The sequence below is a fragment of the Gossypium arboreum genome, chromosome 10, assembly GCF_025698485.1.
Source record: "Gossypium arboreum isolate Shixiya-1 chromosome 10, ASM2569848v2, whole genome shotgun sequence".
Classification (NCBI taxonomy): Eukaryota; Viridiplantae; Streptophyta; class Magnoliopsida; order Malvales; family Malvaceae; genus Gossypium; species Gossypium arboreum.
Genome location: NC_069079.1, coordinates 53028394 through 53053114, shown reverse-complemented (window position 1 = coordinate 53053114; position 24721 = coordinate 53028394). Strand labels below are relative to the sequence as shown.

Genomic DNA, 24721 nt, shown 5'->3' with positions numbered 1-24721 from the left:
TAATTCAAACAAATTCAATTTATCAAAACCTCATTGTGCTAGCTTATGGCGAATATGACAAGGAATTTAAATGGTCATATGGCCACCCTTTAGCTTGAATACACAATGGTCATGCACATTTTATACTACATCAAGCAATTCAATACAATTTATTCGAGCATCAAGGAAAAGCTAAGGCCTTCAATAGGCTACCCAAGGCGAATATACTTGTCCATGTTGAGGCCAATTATGCACTTAATACCACACAAAACAGCATGCATTTTACTAGTTAATGCTTTGCATATTGTAGCTCAAAACTTACAATATAGCATCAAGCACTCATATGTGTGCTAGGCAGAATGTGCTTACAATTTCACAATTATTCTTCAACATCTTCTTCTTTAAACAAACTTATTCATCACTTCCTTCATAACCAAAACATCATGTGCAAACATATATATACATATATGAGCATGGCGAATTTCAAGGTGTCCATAGCCATCCAAAACACAAATTTTAACTAACATGCAAGAAGCATGAACCATGCTCATGAATGCATCATGGCGAATATGACAATCATGCTCCTTTTAACTTCAATCATGATAAAACAAAAGAAAGCTCAAAATCTTACTCAAGAGTAGACAATCCATCATTGCATGCATCATCATCAAGCTTCACACTTAGCATGCAATGGCTTTATCACCATAACAACTTTGGCCAAATACCATTTCCATGGCTTAACAAAGATTTGAGCCATGGCTAACATGCACATCAAGTTAGCAACCAAAACATGCATGAAACTCCTAACACAACCTCATACATACCTTAATCTTGATGCAAACTTAGCCAAATCTCCTTCTAGATCTCTTCCAAACCAAGCATGAAGCAAAAATCCTCCTTCTTCCTTAGTTTTGGCTCAAAGAAAGGATGAACAAAAATTTTTTTCTTTCCTTCTCTACAACTCACGGCAATGGGGGGGATTACCACACTCACACACATTTTTTTCATTTTTTATCACCCATACACCTTTGTTTATTATTTCACCCTAATGCACCAACAAAACATGTTTCATGACATGTTTAGCCCATCCTCCTTGTCATGGCGGCCACTACCTATAAAGGGGAATTTGACATGCAAGTCCATTATTTTGCATGCATGCTTTAATTAGTCATCACACATTTCCTATCATACTTTCAAAGTTCATTACTAAGTCCTTTCTTGTGGAATTCACCCTTATAACACTAAATCAATCATCATAAAATGTCATACATGAGCACACACATATTATAGGCATCAAAATAAATTTTAATTATTTTTATGCCTCGGTTTTAATGGTCCCGAGACCACCTTCCGACTAGGGTCAATTTTGGCTGTCACAACTCTCCCCACTTAAGAAGTTTTCGTCCCGAAAATCTTACGGTAAATAGGTTTGGATATCGCTCTTTCATAGAGTTCTCGGCCTCCCAAGTAGCTTCTTCTATCCGTGCTTGAGCCATAACACTTTTACTAGCGGAACCGCTTGTTTCACAACTCTTTCACTTCTCGTGATAGGATCGAATCGGTTCTTCCTCATAACTCATATTAGCTTGAATTTCAATTTCGATGGACTAATCACGTGCGATGGATCGGATCTATAGCGTCAAAGCATCGAAGCGTGAAAGACATCGTGAACCTTTTCGAGTTCGAGGGCAAAATCAAATGATATGCCATGGATCGACTTCGCTTCGGATATCTCATATGGCCCAGCGAACCTCGGGCTCAACTTGCCCTTACGGTAGAATCGAGTATCTTTTTCCAAGGCGATACCTTGAGAAACACTTTATCACCCACGATACTCGATATCCTTACGCTTCAGTCCGCGTCGACTTCTAACGATCGGAGGCTATCTTGAGACTTTCACGGATTACTTTCACTTTCATTCAGCATCCCTAATCAAATCCACCCGAAAATCTTGCTTTCACCGAGCTCGGTCCAAAACAATGGTGTACGGCATTTACGACCGTACAAGGCCTCGTAGGTGCCATCTTAATACTTGATTGAAATTTGTTGTTGTAGCGAATTCAATCAGCGGCAAATACCGTTCCCATAAACCACTAAACTCGAGGACGCAACATCTTAACATATCCTCAAGTATCTGAATTATCCGCTCGGATTGACCATCGGTTTGGGGGTGAAAGGCGGTTTGAAATGCAACTTGGTACCCAAAGCTTCTTGCAACTTTTCCAAAATCGCAAGGTAAATCTCGGATCTCTATCCGACCACGATGGAAATAGGCACCCGTGTAATCTCACTGTCGAAAGCGTACAATTCAGCTAATTTGTCAATTGAAAAATCCGTGCGTCGGGGACAAAGTGGGCCGACTTAGTCAATCGATCTACCCGACCCAAACCGCATCCTTCTTACTTGCGACAATGGCGGTCCGGATACAAAGTCCATTGTGACTCGATCCCATTTCCACTCGGGTATCGTGATTGGTGAAGTAATCCTGAAGGCACGATGTTCGCTTTCACTTGTTGACATATTAAACATCTCGAAACAAAGTCGGAGATGTCTCGCTTCATACCATGCCACCAAAATCGGCGTTTCAAATCATTGTACATCTTCGTACTCCCGGGTGGATTGCCATTCGGCTACAATGGGCTTCATTGAATTATCGAAATGAGTTCGAATTCTTTGGAACACACAGGCGACTTTTGAACCTCAAACAATCGTCATCATCGATTTGAAACTCGAATCCTTGTTTGGAACACACTCGGCCCGTTTTGCGACCAACTCGTCGTCGACTTTACGAGCTTCTCGAATTTGATGTATCAATAGTGGTTTGGCTTTCAATTCAGCTACTAACACACTATCGGATCGAACAGACAAGTGCACGTTCATCGCTCGTAAAGCGAATAATGATTTACGACTCAAGGCATCCGCAACCACATTCGCCTTTCCCGGGTGATAGTCAATGACCAGCTCGTAATCCTTTAACAGCTCGAGCCAAAGTCTTTGTCGCAGATTTAAGTCTCTTTGGATCATCAAATATTTGAGACTTTTGTGATCCGAGTATACATGGCACCTTTCACCAAATAAGTAATGTCACCAAATCTTTAAGGCGAATACGATGGCGGCCAATTCGAGATCATGAGTCGGATAATTTTTCTCATGTGGCTTTAATTGCCTCGGCGCATAGGCCACAACTCGACCTTCTTGCATTCATAACCTAACCCAAGTAGAGAGGCGTCGCCATAGATGACAAGCTCTTTCTTGGGACTCGAGTTGCACTAGAATTGGGGCTTCGGTCAAATAAGTTTTCATTGATCGAAACTTTTTGGCATTTCTCCGTCCATTCGAACTTAACATCCTTTTGGAGTAAGCCGTCATCGGCGTGGCTATCGTTGAGAAGCCTTTACAAATCGTCGGTAATAACCTAAGCAAGCCCCAAAAACTCGAACCTCGATAATATTTCTGAGGCTTCCAATTAAGTATGGCTGAAATTTTATTGAATCGACTCGAATACCGATCTGATACCACATGACCCAAGAAGCTAACCTCTCTTAACGAACTCACACTTCTTGAACTTAGCATATAATTGCTTATCCGTAAAATTTGCGGCACTAACGCGGTGTTCAAAGATGTTCGGTCTCATTTCTTGAATAGACCAAGATGTCATCAATGAACACGACTACGAATCGATCCAAATATGGTCTAAAGATCCGATTCATTAAATCCATAAATACCTGTAGGGCATTAGTGAGCCCAAGCGGCATCACTAGGAACTCATAGTGACCATATCTCGTTCGAAGGCGGTCTTGGAGTGCGTCCAGAATCTCGGATTCGCAATTGATAATAGCCCGATCTCAAATCTATTTTCGAGAACACCGAGGCTCCCTTTAGTTGATCGAACAAGTCATCGATACGTGGCAGCGGATATTTGTTCTTTATTATCGCTTTATTAAGGCGGCGATAATCGATGCATGTACCGCATGGTTCCATCCTTCTTTTCACGAACAACACCGGCGCACCCAAAGGCGAAAAACTCAGGCGAGCAAAACCTCTATCCACCAATTCTTGCAAGCGAGCTTCCAACTCCTTTAATTCCGTTGGTGCCATACGATGCGGACTATCGAAATTGGAGTGGTACCGGTACCAATTCGATGCCAAATTCTATTTCCGAGCAGTGGTAAACCGGCAATTCTTGAGGAAAACATCCGGTATTCACAAACCACGGGCACAGATTGGGTTTCTTTTTCGATTCCTTGTCATCGAGCACGTGACGCAAGGTGCGCGCCGCACTCTTTTCTTACATATTTTCGGGCCAACATTGCTGATATTACGGTTGGCAACCCTTTAAGTCCGTAGACTTAACCCGAATTATCTCGTTATTCGCGCACCTCAAATCGATAGTCTTGCTTTTGCAATTTATGACCGCATCGTGCATGGTCAACCCATTCAAACCAAGAATAACGTCGAATTCATCGAGCGGCAAAAGCATCAAGTCCGCCAGAAACAAGAACCTCGAACACTAGGGGACTTTTCTTGCACACTTTGTTGACAAGCACGTAATGACCCAAGGGTTTGACACTCGAATTACAAACTCGGTAGACTCAATAGGCAAAGTCTTCTTTGGATGCTAAGGTTTCACATATATAAGATTGAGTAGAACCGGGGTCAATCAAAGCAATCACATTAGTATTGAAAAGAGTGAAAGCACCCAGAATGACATCCGGAGAGGCGGCATCCTCGGCGTCGCGCGTATGGCATAAGTCCTCGCAGAGCACGAGCCTCGGATCGATGGTAGCATCTCTAGATCCTCTCGACCGCCATGACATTGCCCATATTTCTAGGTGGCCTACCTCGGCGATGGTAGCACCCGAGTTTCCACTCGACTCACATTACATTCAAGCATCCTCGGGCAATCCTTCCTAAAGTGGTCGGCCGATCCACACTTATAGCGGGAGGCGATCACGAAACCAACAGCTCCCCAAATGCCATTTGCCACAATGTTGACACTCCGCCTCTCTCGCGATCATTTCCACCAGCGATCGAAGTGACTCGTGTGGTCACGGGGTCGATCGCGTCCTCGTCTAGAAAAGCCCAAAGCGCCTCTAGCTGGTTCACATCATCTCGAAATCTCTTGGTGCTGTTGAAGAGACTTTCCGAGGACCTCTTCGAATTCTCCGGTTCCACATCAGCTTTTTGTTTCTCCTTTCTAAGCTCTTCGACTTTACAAGCTCGCTCAACAAGTACTACGATCTCTCGTATTTCGAGAATGCCAACGAACATCCTTATATCATCATTCAGCCCATCCTCGAGCGTTTACATAATAGCCGGACGAAATGCATTCTCGCGTGTATCGGCTAAGCCTCACAAATTTTCGTTCATAGTCGATAACCGACATAGAACCTTGCTTAAGATCAAGAAATTCCTTCGCTTTTGGTCGATGAATCTCGACTAATATACTTTTTTTTGAACTTGGTTTGAAAGAATTCCCAAGTCACTTGCTCTCTAGGTACCACGAAGTTAGAGTACTCCACCAATAGTAGGTGGAATCACGTAGCAAGGAGATGGTACACTTTAAGCACTCATCGGTGTACAAGATAGCTCATCGAGCACCGGATAGTGTTCTCCAACCAAAATTCAGCTCGTTCGGCATCATCATCATCCGTAGCTTTAAATTCGGTGGCCCCATGTTTTGAATCCTATCATTGGGGCTTACTTGACCTTATTTGGTCGATTCTAGGAGGTATTGTAGGTCTGGGGTTGCATTTGTCGGGAATGGAGGTTGTGGGACGGCCGTGTTAGTTCGAATGTATTGATTAAACCATTCGTTCATCACACTATAAAAGGCTTGCCTAGCCTCATCATTCGGATTGCTGGCCATAGGTTGAGAGTCCGTCAGGCGCTGTCCCTTGTGTGGGAGCAGCGCCACACTCTCCACATCATCAGCTATTGCTCGGTTGGGATCGGGATCCATTGCTATAAACAAACTCAAAGTCAAATTGTCGTAAATCACCACACTATCGATTCATCATTTAATGGCATGTATAGCTAGACCCCAAACACCTCACGGTAGTCCTAGAATCGACTAAACCGTGGCTCGATACCAATAAAATTGTAACACCCGAACCGAGACCATCGCGGGTTGTCGGACACGAGGGGTTAGCAAGCCAAGTTCACTTGTTTTGCCCATCCATTGGACATTTCAGTCAGGCTGGAAAAACTGCGTCACTGTTGCCTTTAAAATCATATCTCGAGTTTCAAAACTCGAAACTGGTTTCGTAAATTTTCCTGAATTTAGACTCATATATCCATCCATGGATTTATTTCTAGAATTTTTTGTCGGGCCAATTGGTACAGTTTATTAGTTAAAGTCACCCATGTTACAGGGATCGACTGCTCTGACCTTCGCGCGGTATAACTTGAATATCTCTCTGTACAGGGATTTAATGCTGGTGTCGTTTGTTTCTAATGAAACTAGACTGAAAATGGAATCTGTACATATAAGGTATGTCTCCTAATTCTTTCTGGATAATTTATAGTAAATTTTTAAAGTTGCGACAGGGAACCCAGAAACCGTTCTGGCCCTGTCTTACAATAGCTTTAATATCTCTTAACATGTAACTCCTATGACCATTTCGTTTCTTCCATATGAAAATAGACTCATCAATGTTCATTTACATAGCTGATTCACTATTTAATACCATTCCTACAAATTTTGGTGATTTTTCACATTCACGTTACTGCAGCTGGCAGCATCTGTTTTTAAGGTAGGTCTTACCTATTTTGTAGTCTCCATGAACCAACTAGTCTTGCCTTACATAGGTCCACATATGATCATTTTAACCATGCCAATGGCTGATCATGTGACCAACATTCCCATTTCCAATTCATAGTCACATCATGACACCATATATATATATACAAACCGCAAATAGTTTAAGTTGATACTTCACTATTACGAGCCATTTTCGCATGGCCGTACACATATACATCATAACATATTTAAACCAACAAGGGGTAGTCCTATACATGCCATTTCAAGTTCAACCAAGAATTTATACCAAAATGGGGCTTGATAGTGTGGATGACTTCGACTTCAACGATCCCGAATCCGATTGCTATCGGCGAAATCTAGAAAGCGAGAGCCAAAGCGGCGGAGTAAGCATTTTTATGCTTAGTAAGTCTCAAGGAATATAATCAACTCTAATTACAGCAATACATTCACATAGTTAAATGCATCATTTCATTAATGCACATTCACATAATCATACTTACTTCACCATCCCAACTCTTATGTTCATACACAAATAACGGCTTCATTAAGGCCGATAACTCGTTCCATCATAGGAGCGGATATTCACACGCTCTTACTCCTAGCGCATAAAGCACACACCGCACTTACCTTGTCATTGGGAAATTTCACAAGTGCATTAGCTGAAATTTTCCAGCAAGCTTATAATTTTCAAATCACATACCTTGAGTTTAACCGGATGTCGCTACTCGATCAATCGCCTTGGGACATAGCCGGTTATGGTAACCCGCACCAAGGCCTACGGGACTTAACCCGGATATCACGATTTGCACAAATGCCTTGGTCTTAGCCGGATAGAATGACTTCGCACGAATGCCTTGGTCTTAGCCGGATGTATCCACTAGCACAATTGCCTTGGTCTTAACCGGTTATAATTTCCAGCATAATTGTCTTGGGGCTTAGCCGGATATCATTCAATTTCTCATGCACACATACATCAATAATCATTGGACATACATATTTATTTTCGTTACTAAGGCTCAAACACAATTATAATCACTAACATAATCGCCGGGACTTAGCCGGGTATCATTCGAATACTCATACACATAAATCAATAATCAATACATCCATATTTCATTCCACATAATTCAAGTAAGGTCACTTCTTGAGGACTTACCTCGGATGTTGTCGAGCGGCTTTTACGGCTATTCGATTACTTTTTCCTTCCCTTGTCCAATTGTGGCCCTCTTAGCTCTTGAGCTAATTCAAACAAATTCAATTTATCAAAACCTCATTGTGCTAGCTTATGGCGAATATGACAAGGAATTTAAATGGTCATATGGCCACCCTTTAGCTTGAATACACAATGGTCATGCACATTTTATACTACATCAAGCAATTCAATACAATTTATTCGAGCATCAAGGAAAAGCTAAGGCCTTCAATAGGCTACCCAAGGCCGAATATACTTGTCCATGTTGAGGCCAATTATGCACTTAATACCACACAAAAACAGCATGCATTTTACTAGTTAATGCTTTGCATATTGTAGCTCAAAACTTACAATATAGCATCAAGCACTCATATGTGTGCTAGGCAGAATGTGCTTACAATTTCACAATTATTCTTCAACATCTTCTTCTTTAAACAAACTTATTCATCACTTCCTTCATAACCAAAACATCATGTGCAAACATATATATACATATATGAGCATGGCGAATTTCAAGGTGTCCATAGCCATCCAAAACACAAATTTTAACTAACATGCAAGAAGCATGAACCATGCTCATGAATGCATCATGGCGAATATGACAATCATGCTCCTTTTAACTTCAATCATGATAAAACAAAAAGAAAGCTCAAAATCTTACTCAAGAGTAGACAATCCATCATTGCATGCATCATCATCAAGCTTCACACTTAGCATGCAATGGCTTTATCACCATAACAACTTTGGCCAAATACCATTTCCATGGCTTAACAAAGATTTGAGCCATGGCTAACATGCACATCAAGTTAGCAACCAAAACATGCATGAAACTCCTAACACAACCTCATACATACCTTAATATTGATGCAAACTTAGCCAAATCTCCTTCTAGATCTCTTCCAAACCAAGCATGAAGCAAAAATCCTCCTTCTTCCTTAGTTTTGGCTCAAAGAAAGGATGAACAAAATTTTTTCTTTCCTTCTCTACAACTCACGGCAATGGGGGGATTACCACACTCACACACATTTTTTTCATTTTTATCACCCATACACCTTTGTTTATTATTTCACCCTAATGCACCAACAAAACATGTTTCATGACATGTTTAGCCCATCCTCCTTGTCATGGCGGCCACTACCTATAAAGGGGAATTTGACATGCAAGTCCATTATTTTGCATGCATGCTTTAATTAGTCATCACACATTTCCCTATCATACTTTCAAAGTTCATTACTAAGTCCTTTCTTGTGGAATTCACCCTTATAACACTAAATCAATCATCATAAAATGTCATACATGAGCACACACATATTATAGGCATCAAAATAAATTTTAATTATTTTTATGCCTCGGTTTTCATGGTCCCGAGACCACCTTCCGACTAGGGTCAATTTTGGGCTGTCACACTGAAGATCCGATTCATCAAATCCATAAATACCGCAGGGTCATTAGTGAGCCCAAACGGCATCACTAAGAACTCATAGTGACCGTATCTCGCTTAAAGCGGTTTTGGGTATATCCGAATCTCGAATTCATGAATCGGTAATAACCCGATCTCAAATCTATCTTTGAAAACACCGAGGCTCCCTTTAGTTGATCAAACAAATCGTCAATACGTGGCATCGAATATTTATTCTTTATTGTCACCTTATTCGGTGACGATAGTCGATGCACAACCTCATGGTTCCGTCCTTCTTTTCACAAACAATCTTGGTGCACCCCAAGGTGAGAAACTTGGTCGGCGAAACCTCTATCCGTCAATTCTTGCAACCGAGCTTTCAACTCTTTTAACTCGGTTGGTGCCATACGATCACGGAGCTATCGAAATCAGCGTAGTCCGTGTACAAGCTCAATACCAAACTCTACCTCCGAAAGTGGTAAACCCGGTAATTCCTCGGGAAAAACATTCGGGTATTCACAAACCACCGGCACAGATTCGGGTCTCTTTTCTAACTCTTTGTTATCAAGTACATATGCAAGGTATGCTTCGCACCCCTTTCTTACATATTTCTGAGCCAACATTGATGACATTACAGCTGGCAACCCCTTTAAGTCCGTAGATTCAACTCGGATTATCTCGTTTTTTGTGCACCTCAAATCAATAGTCTTGCTTTTGCAATTCACAACCGCATCATGCACAGTCAACCAATCCAAACCGAGAATAACATCAAATTCATCAAACGGCAAAAGCATCAAGTCCGCCGAAAAACAGGAACCTCGAATTACTAGGGGACATTTCTTACACACTTTGTCGACAAGCACGTAATGACCCAAGGGATTTGACACCCGAATTAAGAACTCAGTAGACTCAATAGGTAAAGTCTTACTGGATGCTAAGGTTTCACGTATATAAGAATGAGTAGAACCGGGGTTAATCAAAGCAATCACATTAGTATCAAAGAGAGTAAATGTACTGGTAATAACATCTGGCGAGGAAGCATCCTCGCGTTCGCGTATAGCGTAAGCTCTAGCAGGAGCACGAGCCTCAGATCTGGTTGTAGCATCTCTAGATCCTCTCTAACCACCACTAGGATTTCCCGTGTTTCTAGATGGTCTACCTCGAGCAGTGGTAGCACCCGGTTTCCCACTCTGGTTTACATTTTGTTCAGACAACCTCGGGCAATCTTTAATAAAGTGGTCAACTAATCCGCACTTGTAACAGGATCGGTCATGGAATCGACAACTCCCTGAATGCCATTTACCACAATATTGGCCCTCCGTTCTGTCTCGACAATCATTTCCAACACTGGCGATCGAAGTGACTCGTGTACCCACAGGAGGTCGATCACGATCTCGTCTAGAAAAGCCCGAAGTGTCTCTAGACCGGCCTAAGCCATCTCTAAATTTCTTCGATGACTGTTGGAAGGGCTTCCCCGAAGACCTCTTACAAAACTCCTTTGCTCCCATATCAGCTTTTCTTTTCTCCACACTGAGCTCCTCGGCTTTGCAAGCTCGCTCGACAAGTATCACAAATTCTCGGTTCCAAGATGCCAACATACGACTTTATCTCATCATTTAGTCCATCCTCGAAACGTTTACACATTACGGCTTCTGAGGAAATGCATTCTCGTGCGTACCGGCTAAGCCTCACAAATTTTCGTTCATAGTCGGTAACCGACACGGAACCTTGTTTAAGTTCAAGAAATTCCTTTCGTTTTTTATCCATGAATCTCGACCGATATACTTTTTCCGAAACTTCGGTTTGGAAAAACTCCCAAGTTACTTGCTCTCTCGGCTGTGAAGTCAACGTATTCCACCAATAGTAGGCGTAATCACGTAGCAAGGAGATAGTACACTTTAGGCACTCATTGCGTGTGCAAGATAGCTCATCGAGTACCGAATAGTGTTGTCCAACCAAAATTCAGCTTGCTCGGCATCATCGCTTTCAGTAGCTTTAAATTCATAGCCCCATGCTTTGGATTACGTCAGCTGGGGCTTATTTGACCTCATTTGGTCACCTCGGAGGTATCGTGAGTCTTGAGGGTTGTGTTTGTCGGGAATGGAGGTTGTGGAACGACCATATTAGTTTGAATGTATTGGTTGAACCAATCATTCATCACGCTATAAAAAGCTTGTCTAGCTTCATCATTCAAATTACTAGCAATAGGTTGAGAGTCCGACGGCATTGTACCTTGTGCGGAGCAAGCGCTACACTCTCAAGATCATCACTACCGCTTCGGTCGGGATCGGGATCCATTACTATAAATAAACACATTTGCAAATGTCAGAAATCACCACACTATCAAATAATCACAAAATGGCATGTATAGCTAGACCCAAACGTATTACGGTAGACCTAGAATCGACTAAACCGTAGCTCTGATACCAATTTAATTGTAACACCCGTGCAGAGACCGTTCTTGGAGTCGGACACGAGGGTTTGAGACTTAAATCACTTATTTGCACATCCATTTTAAATTTCCGCACGAGCTAGCTAACGCATCCTTGTCACCTTAAAATCATATCTCGAGTTCCAAAACTCGAAAACCAGTTCAGTAAATTTTTCCTGAAGCTAGACTCATATTTCCATCTACAAATTTTTTCTAGAATTTTGGTCAAGTCAATTAGTACAGTTTATTAGTTAAAGTCTCCCTGTTTCAGGGTTCAACTAAAGTGACCTTCACACACTACGACTTGGATATCTCCCTGTACAGGGATTCAATACTGATGCCGTTTGTTTCTATAGAAACTAGACTCGAAAAGGAATCTATAAATATATGGAATGACTTCTAATTATCTCTGGTTAATTTATAATGAATTTCCAAATTCGGAATAGGGAATCTAGAAACCGTTCTGGCCCTGTTTCACGAAAACTTAAATATATCTTAACATATGACTCATATGATCGTTTCGTTTCTTCCATATAAAAGTAGATTCATCAAGGTTCGATTACATAATTTATTCACTATTTAAATCCATTCCTACTATTTTTAGTTATTTTTCAAATTCACACCACTGCTGCTGTCAGCATCTGCCTTTAGGGTAGACTTTACCTATTACACAGTTTCCATGATTCAACTAACCCTTTAGCATATATAGCACAAAGTATGATCGTGATTAACCATTCCAATGGCCAATCATTGCCAAGCATATCCACACCTCTCAATAACCATATACATACAAAATGATTATAACATTATGCTTAAAATATATATAAGCCATTTTCGCATGGCTATCCAAATTTATACAAAACCAAGGGTACAAGACCCACAACAAAAAAGGGTAGTCCTATACATGCCATTTCAAAGTTCAACCAAAAGTGTACCAAAAGGGGTTTGATAGTGTGGACCACTTGACTTGACAATCCGAGTCCGATGGTGACGAACCAAAATCTATAAAAGAGATTCAAAGAAATGGAGTAAGCATTTAATGCTTAGTAAGTTTCGAGCCATAAAATTTGACACAACTAAAGTGTAACATTCATATGGCTAAACAGATAATTTCATATGCACAAATTCTCAATATCATACTTACTTCACATTACCAACCCTTATATTCATACACAAAAGATCAACTTAGCCAAAGGCGGTAGCTCATTTATTGGTGACGAATACTATTTGTAAGGATCAACTAAATCAATGCATGTACGAGACATACCTCATTCTTTGGGATTTTACGAGCATATTAATTGAAACTATTACAGCAAGGTCGCTCATTCCTAAGCCAAGTACCTTGAGATTTAACCGGATATAACTACTCGCTCAATGCCTTGGGACATAGCAGGATATAGTAACTTCGCACCAATGCCTTGGGACTTAGCCGGATATAGTAGCTCACACAAATGCCTTGGGACTTAGCCGGATGTAATAACTTGCACAAATGCCTTGGGACTTAGCAGGATATAGTAGCTTCGCACAAATGCCTTGGGACTTAGCAGGAACTAGTCACTAGTGCAAATGCCTTGGGACTTAGCCGGTTATCATCCAAATATTCATGCACATATCAATAAATCATGACACATTTATATCTCATTTTCATAATTAGAGTTCAAACACAAGTCACATATTAAGCACTCCCATTTTCGGCTCACTAGCCACATACAAACAACATGGTTTAGTTTGCTTTATGACACGATCTCTATGCACATACGGCTACCGTCATACGTATAAACTAATTAACTCATCATATAATTCAAGTAGAATCATCATATCACCGTATATTTGTTATGCTCATACATCATGACTTAATCAAATCATAAACTAAGTCTCATTGCTCAAAACTTACCTCGGATGTTGTCGCATGCGATTTCGACTGACTATTCGATCACTTTTCCTTTCCCTTATCCAACTTTGGTCCTCTAAGCTCTTGAGCTAATTCAAACAAATTTAGCTTATTAAAGTCTCATTATGCTAGCTTATGGCGAATATGACAATGAATTTGATAGGTCATATGGCCACCTTTAGCTCAAATACAAAATGGTCATACGCATTTTTAATCACATTAAGCAATTTAATACCATTAATCTAACATTTCCTCATGTGCAACTTTATGACCGAATACACATATCATTAACTCAATATCAATTAACTAAGCACTTAAACAAATTCTCTTTAACTATACACACATTCGGCTATGACAAAGACAATTTAGCAAACCTTAAATTCAACTTATAACAATATATATATATATATATATATTCAATATTCAAAGCATTTAACATCACTCCACCATAATTTTTACATCATGGCTGAATGTTCCTTTGAACCATTTACCCTTACAAGGCATAACTTTCACCATCAAAACTTACAAGCTTATAATCTCATGACCGAAACCTCTAACAACACCAATTGAGAATACTTCATGGGTTTGAGGTGAAACCAAGAAAGAAACTCATAAATATCGAGATATAAGCACTAACATTGTTCATCTAGATTTAGCATGAAACAACATCCATCACCCTTATAATTACCATAGCCGAAAACCTTACTCATTCCAAAATCCAAATCTCAACTTAGGTCACAAAAATAACTTGATATCTCATCAACACAACATCAACACCAAGCAAGAATGATACATCCATGGCCGAGTGTCATCTCCATCACATAGCAAGATTTAGACCATGGGCTAGGTAGAACTCAAGCTAACAACTAAAACATGCATGCATCTCATGGAACATCATCAAACATACCTTAGTCTATCAAACCACCATAGCGATTTCCTCAAAGCTCTTTTTCCTTCTTTTTCTTTCTTCTATTCGGCCAAGAACAACATGAGAGCTTTTCTCTTTTTTTTCTTTTTCTTTCTTCTATTCGGCCAAGAACAACATGAGAGCTTTTTTTTTTTCTTTCTTTTCCTTTTTTTCATCATCATTTACCTTCCCATTATTATTTTATTGCCCATACTCACGATTTTATTTTTTCTAACATAAACCATCATCACAACATGTTTTATGACATGTTTTGCCCATCACCCTTTGTCATGGCGGCCACTAGTAATTAAATGGGGAAATTGACATGCAAGTCCACCCCTTTGATTACATGCACTAATAGATCCTTATAGATTAACCTATCACATTTCAAAAGTGTCACACATAAGTCCTATCGACTAATTTCACATGTAATTTACTAAATCGAAGCTTAAAACTTTCACACATTCATAATCACATATTTTAGACAATAAATATCATATTCAAATAATTTGGTGACTCGGTTTAGCGGTCCCGAAACCGCTTTCCGACTAGGGTCACTTTAGGGCTGTCACAACTCTCCCCACTTAAGAAATTTTCGTCCCCGAAAATCTTACCGGTAAATAGGTTTGGGTATCGCTCTTTCATAGAGTTCTCAGGTTCCCAAGTAGCTCCTTCCATCCCGTGTTTGAGCCATAACACTTTTACTAAAGGAACCTTTTTGTTTCGTAACTCTTTCACTTCACGAGCTAGGATACGAATCAGTTCTTCTTCATAACTCATATTGGCTTGAATTTCAACCTCTGATGGACTAATTATGTGCGATGGATCAAATCTATAATGTCGAAGCATCGAAACATGAAAGACGTCGTGAATCTTTTCAAGTTCAGGGGGCAAAATCAATCGATACGCAACTGGACCGACTCGTTCGGATATTTCATATGGCCCGATGAACCTCGGACTTAGTTTGCCCTTACGGCCAAATCTGAGTATCTTTTTCCAAGGTGAGACCTTAAGAAACACTTTGTCTCCCACCTGATACTCAATATCTCTTCGTTTTAAATCCGCATACGACTTCGACGATCGATCTTGCCTTGAGACTTTGACGAATTATTTTTACTTTACATTCGCATCTTTAATCAAATCCACTCGAAAATTTTACTTTCACCGAGCTCGGTCCAAAATAATGGCGTCGGCATTTACGCCGTACAAAGCCTCGTAAGGTGCCATCTTAATACTTGATTGAAAACTATTGTTGTAAGCGAATTCAATCAAAGGTAAATACCGCTCCCATGAACCACTAAACTCGAGGATGCAACATCTCAACATATCCTCAAGTATCTGGGCTATCCGCTCGGATTGATCATCGGTTTGTGGATGAAAAACGGTGCTAAAATGCAGCTTGGTACCCAAAGCTTCTTGCAATTTCTTCCAAAATCGCGAGGTGAATCTCGGATCTCTATCCAACACAATAGAAATCGGTACCCCGTGTAATCTCACAATCTGAGAAACATACAATTCAGCTAGTTTATCCAATGAAAAATCCGTACGTACGGGGATAAAATGAGCCGACTTATTCAGTCTATCAACAACAACCCAAATCGCATCTTTCTTACTTGTCGACAATGGCAACCCAGACACAAAATCCATCGTGACTCTACCCCATTTCCATTCAAGTATCATGATCGGCTGAAGTAAACCAGTAGCCACTTGATGTTCCGCCTTCACTTGCTGACATACTAAGCACTTCGAGACAAAATCGGAAATGTCTCGTTTCATACCATGCCACCAAAGCGGCGTCTCAGATCGTTGTACATTTTCGTACTCCCCGGGTGAATTGACATTCGGCTACAATGAGCTTCGTTCAGAATCATCGAAATGAGTTCTGAATCTCTTGGAACACACAATCGACTTCTAAACCTCAAACAATCGTCATCATCAATTTGAAACTCTGATTCCATATTCGGAACACATTCAGCCCGTTTTGCAACCAATTCATCATCGACTTTCTGAGCTTCACGAATTTGATGAATCAACAATGGTTTGGCCTTTAATTCCGCCACTAACACATTGTCGGATAGAACAGACAAGTGTACATTCATCGCTCGTAAAGCAAACAGTGATTTACAACTTAAGGCATCCGCAACCACATTAGTCTTTCCCGGGTGATAGTCAATGACAAGCTCATAATCTTTTAACAACTCGAGCCAATGTCTTTGTCGTAGATTTAAGTCTCTTTGAGTCATCAAATATTTGAGACTTTTGTGATCCGAAAATACATGGCACTTCTCACCAAATAAGTAATGTCGCCATATTTTCAAAGCGAATACGATGGCAGCTAATTCGAGATCATGGGTCGGATAATTTTTCTCATGTGGCTTTAATTGTCTCGCGCATAGGCCACAACTCGACCTTCTTGCATCGATCGCAACCCAACCCAAGTAGGGAGGCATCACTATAAATGACAAACTCTTTGCACGATTCGGGTTGCACTAGAATTGGGGCTTCATCAAATAAGTTTTCGATTGATCAAAACTTTTCGACATTTTCCGTCCATTCGAACTTAACATCTTTCTGAAGTAGTTTCGTCATTGGTGTGGCTATCATCAAGAAACCTATCACAAACCGTCGGTAGTAATCGGCAAGTCCCAAAAAGCTCCGAACCTCAGTAATATTTCTCGGAGGCTTCCAGTTAAGCATGGCTGAAATTTTGCTCGGGTCAACTCGAATACCCGATGCGGATACCGCATGACCCAAAAAGCTAACCTCTCTTAACCAGAACTTACACTTACTAAACTTAGCATATAACTGCTTATCCCGTAAAATTTGCAACACTAATCCCAGGTGTTCAGCATGATCGGTTTCATTTCTCGAATAAACCAAAATATCATCGATAAACACGACTACAAACCGATCCAAATACGGTCTGAAGATCCGATTCATCAAATCCATAAATACCGCAGGGTCATTAGTGAGCCCAAACGGCATCACTAAGAACTCATAGTGACCGTATCTCGTTACGAAAGCGGTTTTGGGTATATCCGAATCTCGAATTAGAATGGCGGTAATAACCCGATCTCAAATCTATCTTTGAAAACACTGAGGCTCCCTTTAGTTGATCAAACAAATTGTCAATACGTGGCATCGAATATTTATTCTTTATTGTCACCTTATTCAGCTGACGATAGTCGATGCACAACCTCATGGTTCCGTCCTTCTTTTTCACAAACAATACTGGTGCACCCCAAGGTGAGAAACTTGGTTGAGCGAAACCTCTATCCGTCAATTCTTGCAACTGAGCTTTCAACTCTTTTAACTCGGTTGGTGCCATACGATACGGAGCTATCGAAATCGGCGTAGTCCCAGGTACAAGCTCAATACCAAACTCTACCTCCCGAACAGGTGGTAAACCCGGTAATTCCTCGGGAAAAACATTCGGGTATTCACAAACCACCAGCACAGATTCGGGTCTCTTTTCTAACTCTTTGTTATCAAGTACATACGCAAGGTATGCTTCGCACCCCTTTCTTACATATTTCTGAGCCAACATTGATGACATTACAGATGGCAACCCCTTTAAGTCCGTAGACTCAACTCGAATTATCTCGTTTTTTGCGCACCTCAAATCAATAGTCTTGCTTTTGCAATTCACAACCGCATCATGCACAGTCAACCAATCCAAACCGAGAATAACATCAAATTCATCAAACGGCAAAAGCATCAAGTCCGCCGGAAAATAGGAACCTCGAATTACTAGGGGACATTTCTTACACACTTTGTCGACAAGCACGTAACGACCCAAGGGATTTGACACCCGAATTAAGAACTCAGTAGACTCAATAGGTAAACTCTTACAGGATGCTAAGGTTTCACGTATATAAGAATGAGTAGAACCGGGGTCAATCAAAGTAATCACATTAGTATCAAAGAGAGTAAAAGTACCGGTAATAACATCTGGCGAGGAAGCACGAGCCTTAGCAGGAGCACGAGCCTTAGATCTGGTTGTAGCATCTCTAGATCCTCTCTAACCACCACTAGGATTTCCCGTGTTTCTAGATGGTCTACCTCGAGCAGTGGTAGCACCCGGTTTCCCACTCGGTTTACATTACATTCGGACAACCTCGGGCAATCTTTAATAAAGTGGTCAAGCGATCCGCACTTGTAACTGGATCGGTCATGGAATAGACAACTCCCCGAATGCCATTTACCACAATATTGGCCCTCCGTTCTGTCTCGACGATCATTTCCAACACTGGCGATCGAAGTGACTCGTGTACCCACAGGAGGTCGATCACGATCTCGTCTAGAAAAGCCCGAAGTGTCTCTAGACCAGCCTAAGCCATCTCTAAATTTCTTCGATGACTGTTGGAAGGGCTTCCCCGAAGACCTCTTACAAAACTCCTTTACTCCCATATCAGCTTTTCTTTTCTCCACACTGAGCTCCTCGGCTTTGCAAGCTCGCTCGACAAGTATCACAAATTCTCGGATTTCCAAGATGCCAACATACAGCTTTATCTCATCATTTAGTCCATCCTCAAACGTTTACACATTACGGCTTCGAGGAAATGCATTCTCGTCGCGTCTGGCTAAGCCTCACAAATTTTCGTTCATAGTCGATGGCAAACACGGAACCTTGTTTAAGTTCAAGAAATTCCTTCGCTTTTTATCCATGAATCTCGATCGATATACTTTTCGAAACTCGGTTTGGAAAAACTCCCAAGTTACTTGCTCTCTCGGCTGTGAAGTCAACGTATTCCACCAATAGTAGGCAGAATCACGTAGCAAGGAGATAGTACACTTTAGGCACTCATTGCGTGTGCAAGATAGCTCATCGAGTACCCGAATAGTGTTGTCCAACCAAAATTCAGCTTGCTCGGCATCATCGCTTTCCGTAGCTTTAAATTCAGTAGCCCCATGCTTTCGGATTCTGTCAACTGGGGGCTTATTTGACCTCATTTGGTCACTCTACGGAGGTATCGTGAGTCTTGAGGTTGTGTTTGTCGGGAATGGAGGTTGTGGAACAGCCATATTAGTTTGAATGTATTGGTTGAACCAATCATTCATCACGCTATAAAAAGCTTGTCTAGCTTCATCATTCAAATTACTAGCAATAGGTTGAGAGTCCGCCGGCATTGTACCTTGTGCGGGAGCAGGCGCTACACTCTCAAGATCATCAGCTACCGCTCGGTCGGGATCGGGATCCATTACTATAAATAAACACATTTGCAAATGTCAGAAATCACCACACTATCAAATAATCACAAAATGGCATGTATAGCTAGACCCAAACGTATTACGGTAGACCTAGAATCGACTAAACCGTAGCTCTGATACCAATTTAATTGTAACACCCGTGCCGAGACCGTTCTTGGAGTCGGACACGAGGGTTTGCGACTTAAATCACTTATTTGCACAGTCCATTTTAAATTTCCAGACGAGCTAGCTAACTGCATCACTGTCACCTTAAAAATCATATCTCGAGTTCCAAAACTCGAAAACCAGTTCAGTAAATTTTTCCTGAAGCTAGACTCATATTTCCATCTACAAATTTTTTTCTAGAATTTTTGGTCAAGTCAATTAGTACAGTTTATTAGTTAAAGTCTCCCCTGTTTCAGGGTTCAACTAAAGTGACCTTCACACACTACGACTTGGATATCTCCCTGTACAGGGATTCAATACTGATGCCGTTTGTTTCTATAGAAACTAGACTCGAAAAGGAATCTATAAATATATGGAATGACTTCTAATTATCTCTGGTTAATTTATAATGAATTTCCAAATTCGGAATAGGGAATCTAGAAACCGTTCTGGCCCTGTTTCACGAAAACTTAAATATATCTTAACATATGACTCATATGATCGTTTCGTTTCTTCCATATAAAAGTAGATTCATCAAGGTTCGATTACATAATTTATTCACTATTTAAATCCATTCCTACTATTTTTAGTTATTTTTCAAATTCACACCACTGCTGCTGTTGGCATTCGCCTTTAGGGTAGACTTTACCTATTACAGTTTCCATGATTCAACTAACCCTTTAGCATATATAGCACAAAGTATGATCGTGATTAACCATTCCAATGGCCAATCATTGCCAAGCATATCCACACCTCTCAATAACCATATACATACAAAATGATTATAACATTATGCTTAAAAATATATATAAGCCATTTTCGCATGGCTATCCAAATTTATACAAAACCGAAGGGTACAAGACCCACAACAAAAAAGGGTAGTCCTATACATGCCATTTCAAAGTTCAACCAAAAGTGTACCAAAAGGGGGTTTGATAGTGTGGACCACTTCGACTTCGACAATCCCGAGTCCGATAGCTGACGAACCAAAATCTATAAAACAGAGTTTCAAAGAAACGGAGTAAGCATTTAATGCTTAGTAAGTTTCGAGCCATAAAATTTGACACAACTAAAGTGTAACATTCATATGGCTAAACAGATAATTTCATATGCACAAATTCTCAATATCATACTTACTTCACATTACCAACCCTTATATTCATACACAAAAGATCAACTTAGCCAAAGGCGGTAGCTCATTTATCGATTGGCGAATACTATTTGTAAGGATCAACTAAATCAATGCATGTACGAGACATACCTCATTCTTTGGGATTTTACGAGCATATTAATTGAAACTATTACAGCAAGGTCGCTCATTCCCAAGCCAAGTACCTTGAGATTTAACCGAGATATAGCTACTCGCTCAATGCCTTGGGACATAGCCGGATATAGTAACTTCGCACCAATGCCTTGAGACTTAGCTCGGATATAGTAGCTTCGCACAAATGCCTTGGGACTTAGCCGGATGTAATAACTTCGCACAAATGCCTTGGGACTTAGCCGGATATAGTAGCTCACACAAATGCCTTGGGACTTAGCAAAACTAGTCACTAAGCGCAAATGCCTTGGGACTTAGCAGGTTATCATCCGAATATTCATGCACATATCAATAAATCATGACACATTTATATCTCATTTTCATAATTAGAGTTCAAACACAAGTCACGTATTAGGCACTCCCATTTTTGGCTCGCTAGCCACATACAAACAACATGGTTTAGTTTGCTTTATGACACGATCTCTATGCACATACGGCTACCGTCATACGTATAAACTAATTAACTCATCATATAATTCAAGTAGAATCATCATATCTTTGTATATTTGTTATGCTCATACATCATGACTTAATCAAATCATAAACTAAGTCTCATTGCTCAAAACTTACCTCGGATGTTGTCGCATACGATTTCGATGGCTATTCGATCACTTTTCCTTTCCTTATCCAACTTTGGTCCTCTAAGCTCTTGAGCTAATTCAAACAAATTTAGCTTATTAAATTCTCATTATGCTAGCTTATGGCGAATATGACAATGAATTTGATAGGTCATATGGCCACTTTTAGCTCAAATACAAAATGGTCATACGCATTTTTAATCACATTAAGCAATTTAATACCATTAATCTAACATTTCCTCATGTGCAACTTTATGGCCGAATACACATATCATTAACTCAATATCAATTAACTAAGTACTTAAACAAATTCTCTTTAACTCTACACACATTCGGCTATGACAAAGACAATTTAGCAAACCTTAAATTCAACTTATAACAATATATATATATATTCAATATTCAAAGCATTTAACATCACTCCACCATAATTTTTACATCATGGCCGAATGTTCCTTTGAAGCATTTACCCTTACAAGGCATAACTTTCACCATCAAAACTAACAAGCTTACAATCCCATGACCGAAACCTCTAACAACACCAATTGAGAATACTTCATGGGTTTGAGGTAAAACCAAGAAAGAAACTCATAAATATCGAGATATAAGCACTAACATTGTTCATCTAGATTTAGCATGAAACAACATCCATCACCCTTATAATTACCATAGCCGAAAACCTTACTCATTCCAAAATCCAAATCTCAACTTGGGTCACAAAAATAACTTGATATCTCATCAACACAACATCAACACCAAGCAAGAATGATACATCCATGGCCGAGTGTCATCTCCATCACATAGCAAGATTTAGACCATGGGCTAGGTAAAACTCAAGCTAACAACTAAAACATGCATGCATCTCATGGAACATCATCAAACATACCTTAGTCTATCAAACCACCATAGCCGATTTCCTCAAAGCTCTTTTTCCTTCTTTTTCTTTCTTCTATTCGGCCAAGAACAACATGAGAGCTTTTTTTTTCTTTCTTTTCCTTTTTTTCATCATCATTTACCTTCCCATTATTATTTTATTGCCCATACTCCTTATTTTATTTTTTTCTATCATAAACCATTATCACAACATGTTTTATGACATGTTTTGCCCATCACCCTTTGTCATGGCTGACCACTAGTAATTAAATGGGGGAAATTGACATGCAAGTCCACCCCTTTGATTACATGCACTAATAGATCCTTATAGATTAACCTATCACATTTCAAAAGTGTCACACATAAGTCCTATCGACTAATTTCACATGTAATTTACTAAATCGAAGCTTAAAACTTTCACACATTCATAATCACATATTTTAGACAATAAATATCATATTCAAATAATTTGGTGACTCGGTTTAGCGGCCCCAAAACCGCTTTCCGACTAGGGTCACTTTAGGGCTGTCACAGGAATGCCTATCGAAGATCGTCACCTACACTTAAGACTATTTGTGGAGGTGAGCGATTCTTTTGAGTTAGTCGGAGTACCCGAAGATGCATTATAATTGAATCTATTCCCATATTCGCTGAGGGACAGAGCTCGAGCCTGGTTGAACTCATTGCCATCAAACTCAATTTCCATATGGCAAGAGTTAGCAAAAAGATTCTATGAAGTATTTCCCGCCTAGCAAGAATGCTAAGTTGAGGAATGAGATCAATATCTTCCAACAAATGGATGATGAGTCCTTGTATGAGGCATGGGAAAGGTACAAAGAGTTATTATGAAAGTGCCCTCGTCATGGAATCCCATATTGCATCAAACTTGAGACATTTTATAATGGTCTCAATGCTCACACGAGGATGGTAATGGATGTTTTTGCTAATGATGCTCTCCTTTCTAAGTCATATAATGAGGCTTTTGAAATTATTGAGAGGATTTCCAGTAGCAATTACCAATGGCCAACCAACCGAGCAGCGTCAGGAAGATGAGTTGCTGGAATACATAAAGTAGGCACTCTTACTTCACTCGTATCTCAGGTATCATCAATATCTTCAATGCTTAAAAATCTTACTACTAATGGGTCTAACAGTTTTGCAGTACAACCACCAAACTAATTTGAAAATATAGCCTGTGTTTATTGTGGGGAAGGACATTTGTTCGAAGAATGTCCATCAAACCCAGAATCCATGTACTACATAGGTAACCAGAACCAAAATCGAGGAAGGCAAGGACTGCAATCCAATTTTTATAGCCCATCGTGGCGAAACCACCTGAATTTTTCCTAGAGTAACCAAGGAGCTGGAACTAGTAATACTTATGCCCAACCGAGATCGACCCAGCCACCAAGTTTTCCCTAACAAGTTCAGAAACCAACCCAAGCTGAACCATCCAATGGCTTAGAAAATCTGTTGAAGGCATACATGGCCAAGAATGACGCCTTAATCCAAAAGCAAGTAGCTACATTGAAAAATCTGGAAAACCAAATAGGCCAGCTTGTAGCTAAACTTAGGAACCGACCACCAAGTGCTTTACCTAGTGATACGGAGAACTCGAGGAATCCGGGGAAGGAGCATTAGAAATCATTAACATTGAGGAGTGGAAAGACAGTAGAGTCCAACACCATTGAAGCTGAAAAGGAGCAAGCTGATGCTCAAGAATCAGAGGAAGTTCAATCAAGCATTGAAATTCCAGTTTCACAAGAACCAGAATCTGCAAAACCCGACAAGGTAATTTTAGAACCAGCTAATTCTGATCAACTAACAACCCCGTCAGATGCAGAATTACCACAGAAGACGAATCAACCAGTTCCAGTAAAGAAACCACCACCACCCTACCCTCAAAGACTTCAAAAGAAGAAGCAAGAGATTCAATTCAAGAAGTTTCTAGACGTACTCAAGCAACTTCATATCAACATCCTGTTGGTTGAAGCACTTGAGTAAATGCCGAACTATGCCAAATTCATGAAGG

General features: G+C 40.3%; 1 non-coding gene across 1 annotated transcript; it reads right to left on the bottom strand.

Moving 5' to 3' along the window:
- Positions 1-23451: 23451 nt before the first annotated feature.
- LOC128283039 (small nucleolar RNA R71) lies at positions 23452-23558 on the bottom strand. The gene has a single exon (XR_008273382.1). It is a non-coding gene; the product is annotated as a small nucleolar RNA R71 (small nucleolar RNA).
- Positions 23559-24721: the final 1163 nt, after the last annotated feature.